Here is a 12,335-nt window from a genome sequence, read left to right on the forward strand (position 1 = left end):
CTACTGGCCAGTCACAGATACTACGGGGTCGTTCAGCAAAGGGCACTTGATTACCGCTTGATGTTGTTGTATCATCCTTGTCGCTCGGGTGGTGATCAATAGGTGCAAATCTTCTTGCGTCAGAGTCATAGTGGTGAGTCGTCCAGTCTCGTCCATCTTCACATTTCGAATGCAGGTAATGTTGGGTTTTTAGGGCCGTAAAAATCGCTTTTTGCGTTGCGGAAATCCCGAAATTCCCATGCCACCAGATCCGTGCGAAGAAATAATATTACGTAAAAACTTTCATGTACGAGTTTCTAAGCCTAGATCTACTTTAGATCTACAAGATAAGAATTTTACCCTTGAAGCGTGCCCTTCGCTAATCTTGGTCGTCCAAGGTTCGCCGGATCTCGAGAGTATCAAAGTAGTTACTCCTCTATGTGTATCCACACGAACAACTCGATGGAGAGAACCTCTAAGGATGTGCTAGCAACCTTAGAAGATCAGTAATGGTGGAGGAGAGGGAGAGAAGAAGAGAGCTTGAGGAAGAAGAAGGAGGTTTCAACACAAAATTGAAACTTCCACCAAGAGTAAAGTGGCCGGCCACCTTCAAGAAAAGCTTTTAAACCCCATGGGATATCAAGAGTCACAACTCTTGATCTCCCTCATGAGGTGGCACACACATGTGCTAGCCTTGATGATGTGCCACATCATCATTAGCCACTTAATGCCAACTCACCAATGAGGTGACAAATGGTCAAGTCAAACTTGACCCTTCATCTTCCTCTCAAGTCAAGTCAAACTTGACCACTTTTCTCCCTTGGTTGATCTAATCTAACCATTGGTTCAAGTCAATTTTAATTTAATGAATCTCTATTCATTGAATTAAATTAATTCAATGAGTCTAAGTCCAAATTAGACTCATCTAATACATGAACCAAATTGAGTCCAACTCAATTAGCTCAATTTGGATTACTCTTAATCCAATTTGATTCATCACATGAACCTAATCCTTTAGGATCATCATATGAACCTCATCTCCATCTAATTGCCCTTTGTGTGTGACCCTATAGGTTCTTATTACGTTGGCAATGCTCCTAAACCCATTTAGAAGCATAAGTAATGAGCGGTATCTGGCAACACATCATTACTACCCAAGTTATAAGAATGTTGAGATCCAACATCACCTTGTGACTACTAATTGTGACTCCTCACATTATATGACAAGTGTCCTTCTATCCTTGACATCTAGATTGATCAATGTGAGGCATAGACCGTGTCATCCTCTAATCAATCTAAATCTTGAATCCAAGTAGACTCACTCAATCAAATGAGCTCAATATCTCATATTGACTCATTTGGGCATGGCCATGCATTTAGTGGTCTCACTCTATCAAGAATATCGATGTCACTCCCGTCATATATGAGGGATAGATCCCATCTACATCACTCACATCCCTCTGCATAATTTGTTACATACCCAGTAATCGCCTTTATAGTCCGCCTAGTTACGGGTGACGTTTGTAACTCCTTATGTAGGGAACCATGGTGACTTAAGGTCCAAGGACTAGTAGTCATACTAATAGCCACATGAGAAAGTATATGACACTCGTATAACGATCCATGATACTTTCTCATGGAAGGTCATTCAGTATACATTCTCCAATGCATACCCATGTGTTAACTTGATATCTCCATATCCATGACTTGTGAGATCAAGTCATCGAGTTGACCTATATGCTAGTCTCGTCGCATTAACATTGTCCTTGAATGTTAATACTCGACTAGGAATGATTAAGAGTAGTGTTCCCCATATCATCTCACTATCGATTCAACCAATCGATTGATATAGGTAAGAACTTTCTACTTAAGGACATTATTATACTTAGTTATTTGACACCAATACAAGTAAACATAATAACCATAAACAAATGCCTTTATATATATAAGAATATGATACAACGAGTCCATACAACAATCATTAAATGATTGGCTCTAGGGCTCTAACTAACAGGTAAAGTTTCCACAGACAACGCTAAATATGATCCTGTCCAAAAATAATGAATGTGACTGGTTGGGAAGATAACTCTGATGTTGACTAAACGGAGACTACTCGATATCCTGCGTGTCAAAGGGAGCATTTGCAACCAGGCTAGGGAAGAGAACCCGATGCAGGCCTTCCGATGCTACGCGATTACATACGCTCATTTGCTACTGTTCATTCCACTATTCACTGTCTTCAAACCGATCATTGACTTGAGCGTCGGAGGGCCTGCGCCAGAGATCTCTTCCTTGGCCCAGTTGCTAACGCTCCTTTTGACACGCAAGATAGCGAGGAGTATTCGTTTAGTCAATATCAGAGCTACCTTCCTAGCCATACACCTTCACCGTTTTTGGACAGGATCATTTACCATCAAAATGATTCAGATTTTGTGCATATATGCTTCCTAGAAACCCTATTGAACTTAATTCAACACTATGTTTTGAACTCTTATTGAGAATACTTTTGATTATACCAACCTTTCAGTGTTCCCCTTTGACCAGAAAATAAATGACAAAAGATCTCCTTTTCTTCCATCAGTATTTCCAAAACACTTGAGCTTCTCAAAAAAAACGTAAAGGTGTGAGTTTGTATGCGAGAGTAAAACTCCATTAGCAATTCTAAACGAACTAGGAACTCAGGGATAAATTGTTAATGAGAATTAGAAATTACTTCAAACATAGAGGCATATGCTATCACAACTAGGAAGAAAAGAAAAAGAAATAAATTTAACTCAGCTCAAAATCCATCAATTTTGATTTAAATTTCTCATAAACATAACAATTATGGCATTACTTGCTTCTTTTTCTAATTAAGATGGGCAAAAGTGGAGAGTGAAATAATGTAATTACTTTTTTGCTTTAAAGTAGGTGTCTTACTTTCCCTTCAAACTACATAAATAAGAAGCCACATATGGGCTACAGTTTAGTGATGGGCACAAATTAATAACTGAACCATCAATTATAGAAAGAACTCGTTTTATTTCAAGGGGTAAGGCGCACCTAAGATAGAATAACTCGTGAAAAATGTATCCTAGGCCATCCCCATTTTCTCCAAAATTAGTAATATCGTCTCGACCACATAGATAATTAAGGTTTGTTATCACAGACGAATTGGACATTTCCATGTTCACATCATCACAGTTACTACTATGCCCCTATCTCTGGTATTTGTTGTTACTTTGACCATGCCTCTCAGCCCATCATGATGTTTTGGGTCGACACTTCATTCGTGACCATTACTTTCATCATTGTGTCCCAATTGGGACCTACAAAAAACAATGACAAAGCAATCTAGCTCACATTCTTCAGTCAATATTTATAATTATAGCACTCTGGCTTTCAAATTATAACAGTTTAAGAAAAACAATTAGCTTCTGATTTATGTAAAGATGTGACGTGTGAGAGAGTAAATGATCCAGTTGTCAATCTAAAAGGACTCGGAACTTGTGTATAAATTATTGGTAAGAATTAGAAATTACTTCAAAGATAATTAATTAATTATCCAACAATTTCACCTTTAGGCTTAAAAATAACATCCTTTCAGTATGGTATGAATGAAGTGTAACAAATGGGGACAAGCATGCCGGAGCGAACTCTGATTTATTATAGTATACAGAGTTTCGATGGTCAAACTTCGTTGTGAGCTCGCCAAGGGGGTTGCAAGGAGCAGCACACCTTTGCTGGAGGTTCAGGGGCAATGCCCTTCAATATAGATAATTTCAGATGGGTCGGATCCAACTTAGAGTTCAACCTACCTAATCAGCTGGAGATATTCAATCTAACCAACTTATGATGTTTTTATCGATCTATGTCCATCAGCCCATGTGCCACCCACCCTTGGCCCAAACTTGGGTGGATGCATGAGCCTGAGTGGCCACCAATTCCAACGAGGAACTAGTTGACCGCTTTTTTCAAGGCATCACTGGCGTAAGCTTCATTTAACCTTCTTCTTACTTTGATAGTTCTGGGTGGAGGGCTTACTGCTTTGCTAGAAATTGGCTACATTGAGCCACGAACATAAAGCTCTCCAAGGCTCGATCGATGAAGCCAGCACTTCACACGGCGCGGCCGAGCGGCTATCCACAGAGGTAACCCAGTTAAAGAAAGAATTAGAGAGCCAGGTGGAGATATTACCGACGGCCGAGCGAGCGCTCTCAGTAGAAAAAAAATAAAAATCATGATCATGCCATCCAGCATGAGAGGCTACAGAAACATGCTCAAACTTATGATTCCCATTTCTAGTCGGCCAACGCTCAGAAGCTTAGAGCCATAGACGACTTAGACCTCAAGAACAAGGAGGCTCGAGCTTTGGCCAAGAAGTTAGAAGAAACTGAGGCCAATCTTCTCACAGAACAATCTAGGCAAGTGGCTGAGAAAGTGGTTAGAAAGCTTCAGGTCGAGGAACATCAACAACTCCTCACTAAAAAAAGATGTTGAGCTGGAGGCGCTAAAGGCTGAGCTAGAGGCATCAAAAGCAAAGTTTGCTAAATATAAAGAGGGAGAGCCCGATCAACGTGAAGCTTTCAGAGTGGAGTATCTGCGTTCGTGAAACTTCAATCAAATGTTGGCCGATCAGACCAATAAATTGTTTGTCTATGGCGCTAAGGGGACCATCAAGCAGTTAAAGGATGGAGGCTATCTAAGTATAGATGTTCCCAAAAATTTCATTAAGCGTCAAAAGATCTTGGAGATCATTCCCGATGACACTTTTGTCGACCTTACTTAACGCTCTTTTCAAGTTCTTCTGTGGTTCTATAAAGACTTCAACAGCTAGTATATTCTCCTTTATGGGTATTCAACATTTTTATGCCTTAGCATTTTGCAATGCTCCTTACTTCCTTTTACTCATTAATTCAATGCGAGAAGTTGGGACTTGGTGGTGAGAGCAATCTCACTTATAACTCAACTGTTCGGCACGAGAGTCTGGGACTTGGTTGTGAGAGCAAGCTCACTTATAACTCAATCATTTGAGGCCAGAGTCTGGGACTTAGTCGTGAGAACAAGCTCACTTATAACTCGGCCATTCGGCGCGAGAGTCTGGGGCTTGGTCATGAAGCAAGCTGACTTATAACTCGACCAAATGATCTGAGAGTCTGAGACTTAGTCATGAGAGCAGACTCATTTATAACTCGGTCGTTCGGCGAGAGAGTCTAGGATTTAGTCGTGAGAGTAGGCTCATTTATAACTCGGTCATTCGACACAAGAGTTTAAGACTTGCTCGTAAGAGTACACACACTTATAACTCAGCCGTTAAGAGTCTAGGACTTGGTCGTGAGAGCAAACTCACTTATAACTCAATCGAAAGGTCCGAAAGTCTATGACTTGGTTATGAGAGCAAACTCATTTATAATTCGATCATTCGGTGCGAGAGTTTGAGACTTGATCGTGAGAGTAAGCTCACTAATAACTCGGTCAAATGGTCTAAGAGTCTGAGACCTAGTAGTAAGAGAAAGATCACTTATAACTTGGTCGAATAATTCGAGAGTTTGAGATTTGGTCGTGAGAGCAAGCTCACTTATAACTCGACTGAACGGTCCAAGAGTATGAGACTTGGTTGTGAGAACAAGCTTACTTATAACTCGGTCGATCAGTGCGAGAGTCTAGGACTTAGTCGTGAGAGCAAGCTCACTTATCACTTGGTCGATCGATGCGAGAGTCTGGAACTTGGATATATCAATTTGAACTCGCCTACATTCATTGAGCATATAAGCTTTTACAAACTACTTAAATTTAGTACAAATGTACTTTTAAGCTTGATAGGCCTATAGATGGTTTGCACTCCAAGGTCAATATAAGTTTTTCCCATTTGTATCTTGCAGGTAATAGGAACCCAAGTTGAGTTGCAACACTACCTTATATGGCCCACCTGACTGTGGTTTCAATTTGCTGACCTCGCCGACCGACTTAATTCTTTTCCATACTAGGTCGCCGATCTGAAAAAATCTCAGGATGACCCTCCTATTATAGTTTTGCTTTATACGCTGTCGGTAGGCCATCAGCCGAGCTATTGCCTTGTCTCTGATTTCTTCTATAAGATCCAGCTCCATAAGACGACGATCGGAATTATCTTCATTATATAATTGTCTCCTATAAGACTCAACGTCAATTTCCACTGGTATAACTGCCTCTCCTTCGTACATTAAATGAAAATGGGTTATGCCTGTGGCCTCCTGAGGTATAGTGCGAGAAGTCCATAATACACTGGAAGTTCCTCGACCCAACTTCCTCCGAGATGGTCAAGCCGGGTTTTGAGTGCTCTGATAACTTCTCTGTTGGTAACTTCTGCCTGGTCGTTGCTTTGGGGATATGCCATGAAAGTTAAAACTTGCAGAGTGCCATAACTCGTGCACCATTCTCTTATCCTCCGCCCTTAGAACTGCCTTCCGTTATCAAAAATAATCTTAAAGGAATACCGAACTGACTCACGATGTTTTTCCATAGAAACTTGATGATCATCTACTCTATTATTTTAGCTAGTGGCTCAGCTTCACCCACTTGAAGAAGTAATCTACTACTATGAGGAGGAATTTCCTTTAACTGGATGCTATTGGGAAAGACCCTACGATATCCATTCCCACTAGTGAATGGGTTGTTGGCACAGTGGCGGGGCCAGCCAGAGGGCACAACATCTGTTAAAAAAAACAAAACCTTTCCTTGTTCCAACTAAGATTAGTAGTACTATCACAATAATTATAAACTCAAAAATGAACAACTAATATAATAAAAAGAGGCTAATAGATTTAACTTGGTTACAACCTAGGTGGTTGCTAATCCAAGGCGGTTGCAAAACTCTACTAGAAATATCTCCTTTGTGTAGGCGGAGAAGCCTCTTGCAATCTATGAAAAGTTCAGAAAAGACTAGGAAATTGATTACAGAAGTTGTTATTAATTTCCTAGGTCTAGGAGTCTTTTTATAGCCTTTGGAAAGTCTTATCCGCAGGTGGGCCTCCAGCGAGGCCCAGTGGATAAAGCTTTATCCATTGCCAATGTCTAGTTTGACTAGCTGAAGGCGCCTTCCATACTCATGGAGGGCGCCTTCCATGCGTATGGAGGGTGCCTTCCATTCTTATGGAAGGCACCTTTCGCCTGAAAGTGGTGGAGGCGCTGGCATGCCTCAGAGGCGCTGGCACGCCTCGGAGGCGCCTTCTATTCCTATAGAAGGCGTCTTCAGTAGCCTTTACAGTCTCTCTCTACTCCGTTGCTGCTCTGATCGCCTGGGTGATTGCAGCCAAACAAAATAGGGCTCACCCAAACCCAATTTCCAGCCTTCTCCTCGAGCATGCTTCCGCTTCGGCTTCTCATCCCTCGTACGTCACGTACGTTCTTCTAGTCCACCGGTATGCTCTTCCGCATCCCTTTCATCCCTTGGATGCACCGAGCCCATTAGCTCCCTTCCCGTGCCATCCTTCTCGCTAGCTGCGTCTTCTGCTCGACTTCCTGTGCTCCTAAGCTCCTGCACACTTAGGCACAGGGATCAAAGCCAAACAGAACTTAATCTAACTTGGTTGATCACATCAAAACAACTACGAGATCCAACATGGGCAAGTGATATTGATGTCTTCAATAATTCCGTGGGTCAATGCGATATGTTTTGATGTTTTTGACATGATAAACAAGTGATACAAGTTTAGTCGAGTCCGCTTGCAAAGTGGACCAAAATATCTAGCTAACAAAATCTTCCGTGCGAGTGACTGGCTGCCTGGATGGCTTCCACATGAACCCTGATGTACTTCTTGCAAAATGTACTGGACATCGTCCGATTTGATACACTTAAGCAGCGGGCATGAAAATGCTCTCTTATATAAATGATCTCCAATAAATGTGAACTAACTGACTCACTTTTTTATAATACATGCTTGCTCTTAGTCGGCTGGTAAACTTCCCTGTCGGAGGAAGGTAATCAATGGTGCTCGCCAATCACTTTAGATTTCTGCTACAACTGGTCATTCGATATGAGCTACCAATAGTGTTTGCTCGATTGGTTTATCCATCGACCAAGGGCTCAAGGAACTAGCCAACTTAGGTAGCTCATCTGCATATTCTTTGCTCGAGGAATTTTCTGTAACACCACCTCTTGAAACCCCAACTTCAATTTTTCAAATGTAGAAGCATACGACTTTAACCGTTCATTATTTATCTCGAAATTACCCGAGAGTTGTTGAGCTGCTAATTGAGAATCCAAGTAAATTAGGACCCGGGCAGCTCCTACATGTCTCACTGCCTACAGACTAGCTATCACTGCCTCATACTCTACTTCATTATTAGTGGATCAATAGTCTAATCAAACAAACAGTTGCATTCTATCTTCATGCTGTGGTATCAAAAGGATTCGAACTCCACTACCATGTAGAGTGGACAATCCGTCCATATAAATTTTCCAAATTTTCTCTGGCTCAGGATTTTGCATCTCTGTCACAACATTAGCTACGACCTCAGTTTTGATGGTCACTCAGGGTTGGTATTATATGTCGTATTCACTTAACTCTGTAGTCCACTTGATTAATCTTTCGAATGCCTCTGAATTGATGAGTACTCGGCCTAGTGTGCTATTAGTTAAAAAAATTATGGGGTGAGAGAGAAAGTAAGGGTGTAACCTTCGAGCAGCTAAAATCAGCCCGTATGTCAATTTCTTGAGAGCAGTGTAGCAGTATTCAACATCTTCAATAAATGACTTAAAAAATACACCAGCTACTATTCATTGACCAATGCTGACTCGATAGCCATTTTGGTGGAAGACAAGTATATCCACAGTGGCTCACCAGCGAAGAGCTTCTTGAGTACAGGTAAAGAAGATAAGTAATTATTAAGCTCCGCCAGCGCTTTATCACATTCAATGTCCCATTGTAATTTTATGGCTCGATGAAGTACTTTCTAAACTCTGATCGAATGACTTTGAGATGAACCGGGAGAGAGCCGTAATGCATCCAGTTAGACGTTGAGCTTCCTTTAGATTGTGTGGTGGGGCATATCTTGGAGGGCCTTCACATTGCTTGGGTTGGCTTCAATTCTCCGATCAGTCACAATGTAACTGAGAAGTGTCCCCTCTTAGCCCCCAATAAGCATTTGTTGGGGTTGATCTTGACTTCGTATTTCCTCAGAGTCTGGCATGTCTCCTTAATATTTGTACATAAATTAGCAGCTCGGAGGGATTTGATTAGTATGTCATCAAATCCTTGGATGTATAATAAGCCTTCTTATCATCTCTGTTGGCCATATGTCCTAGAATATCCCTTGACCACACATTGTTAAAGATTCAACTGCTATATATATTCTGTAAGTACCCCGTGTCGATTTTGATGTAATCAACCAAGTCAAGTTAGACTCTACGTTATTTGAGTGTGCAAAGACTTTGGAATGCAAGAAGTCGAGCGGAAGATGCGGCGAACGAGAAGGATGACACGGGAATAGAGTCGACAGGCTCGGTGCATTCGAGGAATAGGAAGCAGCGGAAGAGTACACCGGTGGAGCCAGAAGGACACGGGTGGCGCTTTCTAGGGACGAGAAACAGGAGTGGAAGCCTGCTCGAGGAGAAGGTCAGAGTATCATCCAAGCGACCGGAGATGAAGCCAGGGATCAGAGAAGGCGTTGGACGGTTAGCACGAAGTTGACTTCTCCGGGCGCTTGGACCAAATGGTTCGAGTGCTCAGACCGTCTGGGTGCCTGGACAAGATGGTCTAGCCGCCCGGACCACCAGGGTGCTCGAAGGGCTCCTTGTCGCTGCGGATCAACTTTTGGGCCCATGTTAACACCGATTCGGGTGCCCGGACATAGTCTAGGCGCTCGAAGATGAAAAATCAATCTCAAAGCCATTGCAAAGACCGTTGCATGACGATAAAGTTTGCCACGCTGGGGTGCCTGGAGAGGGTCCGGACGTTCGGATCGTGCCACGTTAGTAAACGATCATATTTGACCAGTGGGCTATAAATAGAGCACTGGTCTTCTTCATTTCAAACAACACTTTCTGTATTCAAATTATTTCACTCGATTATTCATTTGTCTGTGCGTTAATGTTATGTACGAGGCTTCTCCACCTCCGATTTGTGTCAAAGGAGTAGAATAGTTGAACTTCATTTGCCTTGGATTAGCAACCTCCCCGGTTGTAAACCAAGTAAACCCTTTGTTTTTTATGCAATTTAGTTTCATCTTTTTACTGTTTATCTTACTTAAGTTAAAGCTCCGAGAAAGGTTATTTTTGTTTTTTTAGGGCAATTCACCTCCCTCTTATCAACCGCACGAGATCTATAATTAGTATTAGAGCGGGGACACTTCAGAAGGACTAATCGCCAACCGAAGCACACAAGAATGATCGGACCAAGCATCTACCCGCCTAAGTTCGAGGGAGAGTTCGTCACTTGAAAAAGAAAATGGAGGTATTCTTCAAAACTGATTTTGATTTACTTTTAATTATGAAATATAATTTTGTAACACCTAAGGATCAGCAAGGAACTGGTAAAAAAGAATATTTTGTGGACGAAGCAGGTGCAAGCTAACTTCGTGGTAAATGGAAAGGCAGAATTCCATCTGCTAAGTATTTTACCACAACAAGAAGTCAAGCAGATTGGAGCTTACGAGTCAGCCAAAGAGCTTTGGGAGAAATTCCTGGAACTGCACGAAGGTATCTCGGAGGCGAAACTCGCAAGATGGGACCTACTTCGGAACCAAATCATCAACCTCCAGATGGAAGAAGGCGAAACAGTCGCACATCTTCACTCGAGGATCAAGGAGTTAATCACCAGACTCACGAATATAAGAGAAATGGTAACAAAGTAAGATTCGTTAAGGTATGCTTTAAATGCATTTCCGAGAACACCCGAGTGGACTTCGATAGTCGACTCGTTCAACATCTCTAAGGACCACGAGATGAGTATCTTAGAAAATTTATTTTCTACTTTTGAACTTCACGAATCAAGATATGTAGACATAAAGAATAAAGAAAAGAAGGCTCAAAACCTAGCACTGAAGGCTAACTAGAAAGGCGAACTAGATTCAGACACATCACTTGACGAAAACGAAGCTACTTTCATGGTAAGAAAATTTAGTAAATTTTAAGTCTAACAAGTCGTAGGCCAAGAAAATGTCAGGAAACAAACGAAAGGTGCGATGTTATAATTGACAAGAAGAAGGGCACATCAAGGATAACTGCCCAAAACTGAAGGACAAAGACAAGAATAAAAAATCGACCCAGAAAAAGTACAAGAATCTAAAGGTGACATGGGACAAAACGTCGTCATCAGAGTCGGAGATTGAAGCCTATGCCGGAGTTGTGCTGATGGCAAGTCACCAAGATGATGACAAAGCGAGTTCATTCGAAATGAGTTTGGAGATCATCGACGAAGGAGGAGCCACTTCGGAACAAAATAGCAATATAGAGGGAGCATCAGATAACGAGATCGACAAGGTAAGTCATGTACGATTTCTACCTCCTAGCAAATTATATAAATTTATAAAAATGCTACCTAAAAATTCTTGTAAATTAGAAATGGAAAATGAACAATTTAAAAAGGAAAATGAAGAATTAAAAATAACTTTAGCAATATCCTGTCGATTAGAAGATTTTGATAAGTTAAAAATTAAAAATAAAAAATTAAGGGATTAAATAGAACAACCTGAAAAGAATTAGGTTCATAGTTTTAGGAATTATTCAGGGCTAAACTGATATTTCAAATATCACAAGAGTCAAATTAAAAAAATTATAAAAAAAATTTATTCCTAGAAAGTAATTAATTAATCCAGTAGGTCGAAATCTATATTGAGTTTCAAAATCATGTTTATATTAAATTTTCATGCATGTGTTAATTTTAATTTGATTTAATTTTTTTTATTGTCTAACTATTCAAATAAATTCTTTCACATCATTTCTCTTTGAAATTAATTAGATCGTAATTTTTCTGAGATAAAGGATTTTATTACTTATATTTAGGAAAATTTATAAATTTTTTTGACTATTGTATTATTTTTTATGAGTTTTTCAACAAAAATTATAATTTTAAAATTAAAATTATTTCACAAAATAATTTTTAAAAATTTGATTTTTTTGTGAAAAACATCATGTTTTCTATAAAATAAAATTTTGTTAAAATTTCATCTTATTTAATTTTCTTCTAATTTTTTTGTCAAAATACTAATTTTTAATATTATATATTCTCAAACATATAGTTTTCAAAACTTTATTTTTTTTCAGAAATACTTTTGATTTTTACATTCTCAGCAAAATTTTTAAAAATTTTCAAGCTCAAATTCTATTTTTAAATATTTTTTCAATAACAAATCTCTATGAATAGAATAATTAAATTATCTACTTAATTTAATTTTGT

Source organism: Zingiber officinale, chromosome 3B (assembly GCF_018446385.1).
Source record: "Zingiber officinale cultivar Zhangliang chromosome 3B, Zo_v1.1, whole genome shotgun sequence".
Taxonomy (NCBI): Eukaryota; Viridiplantae; Streptophyta; class Magnoliopsida; order Zingiberales; family Zingiberaceae; genus Zingiber; species Zingiber officinale.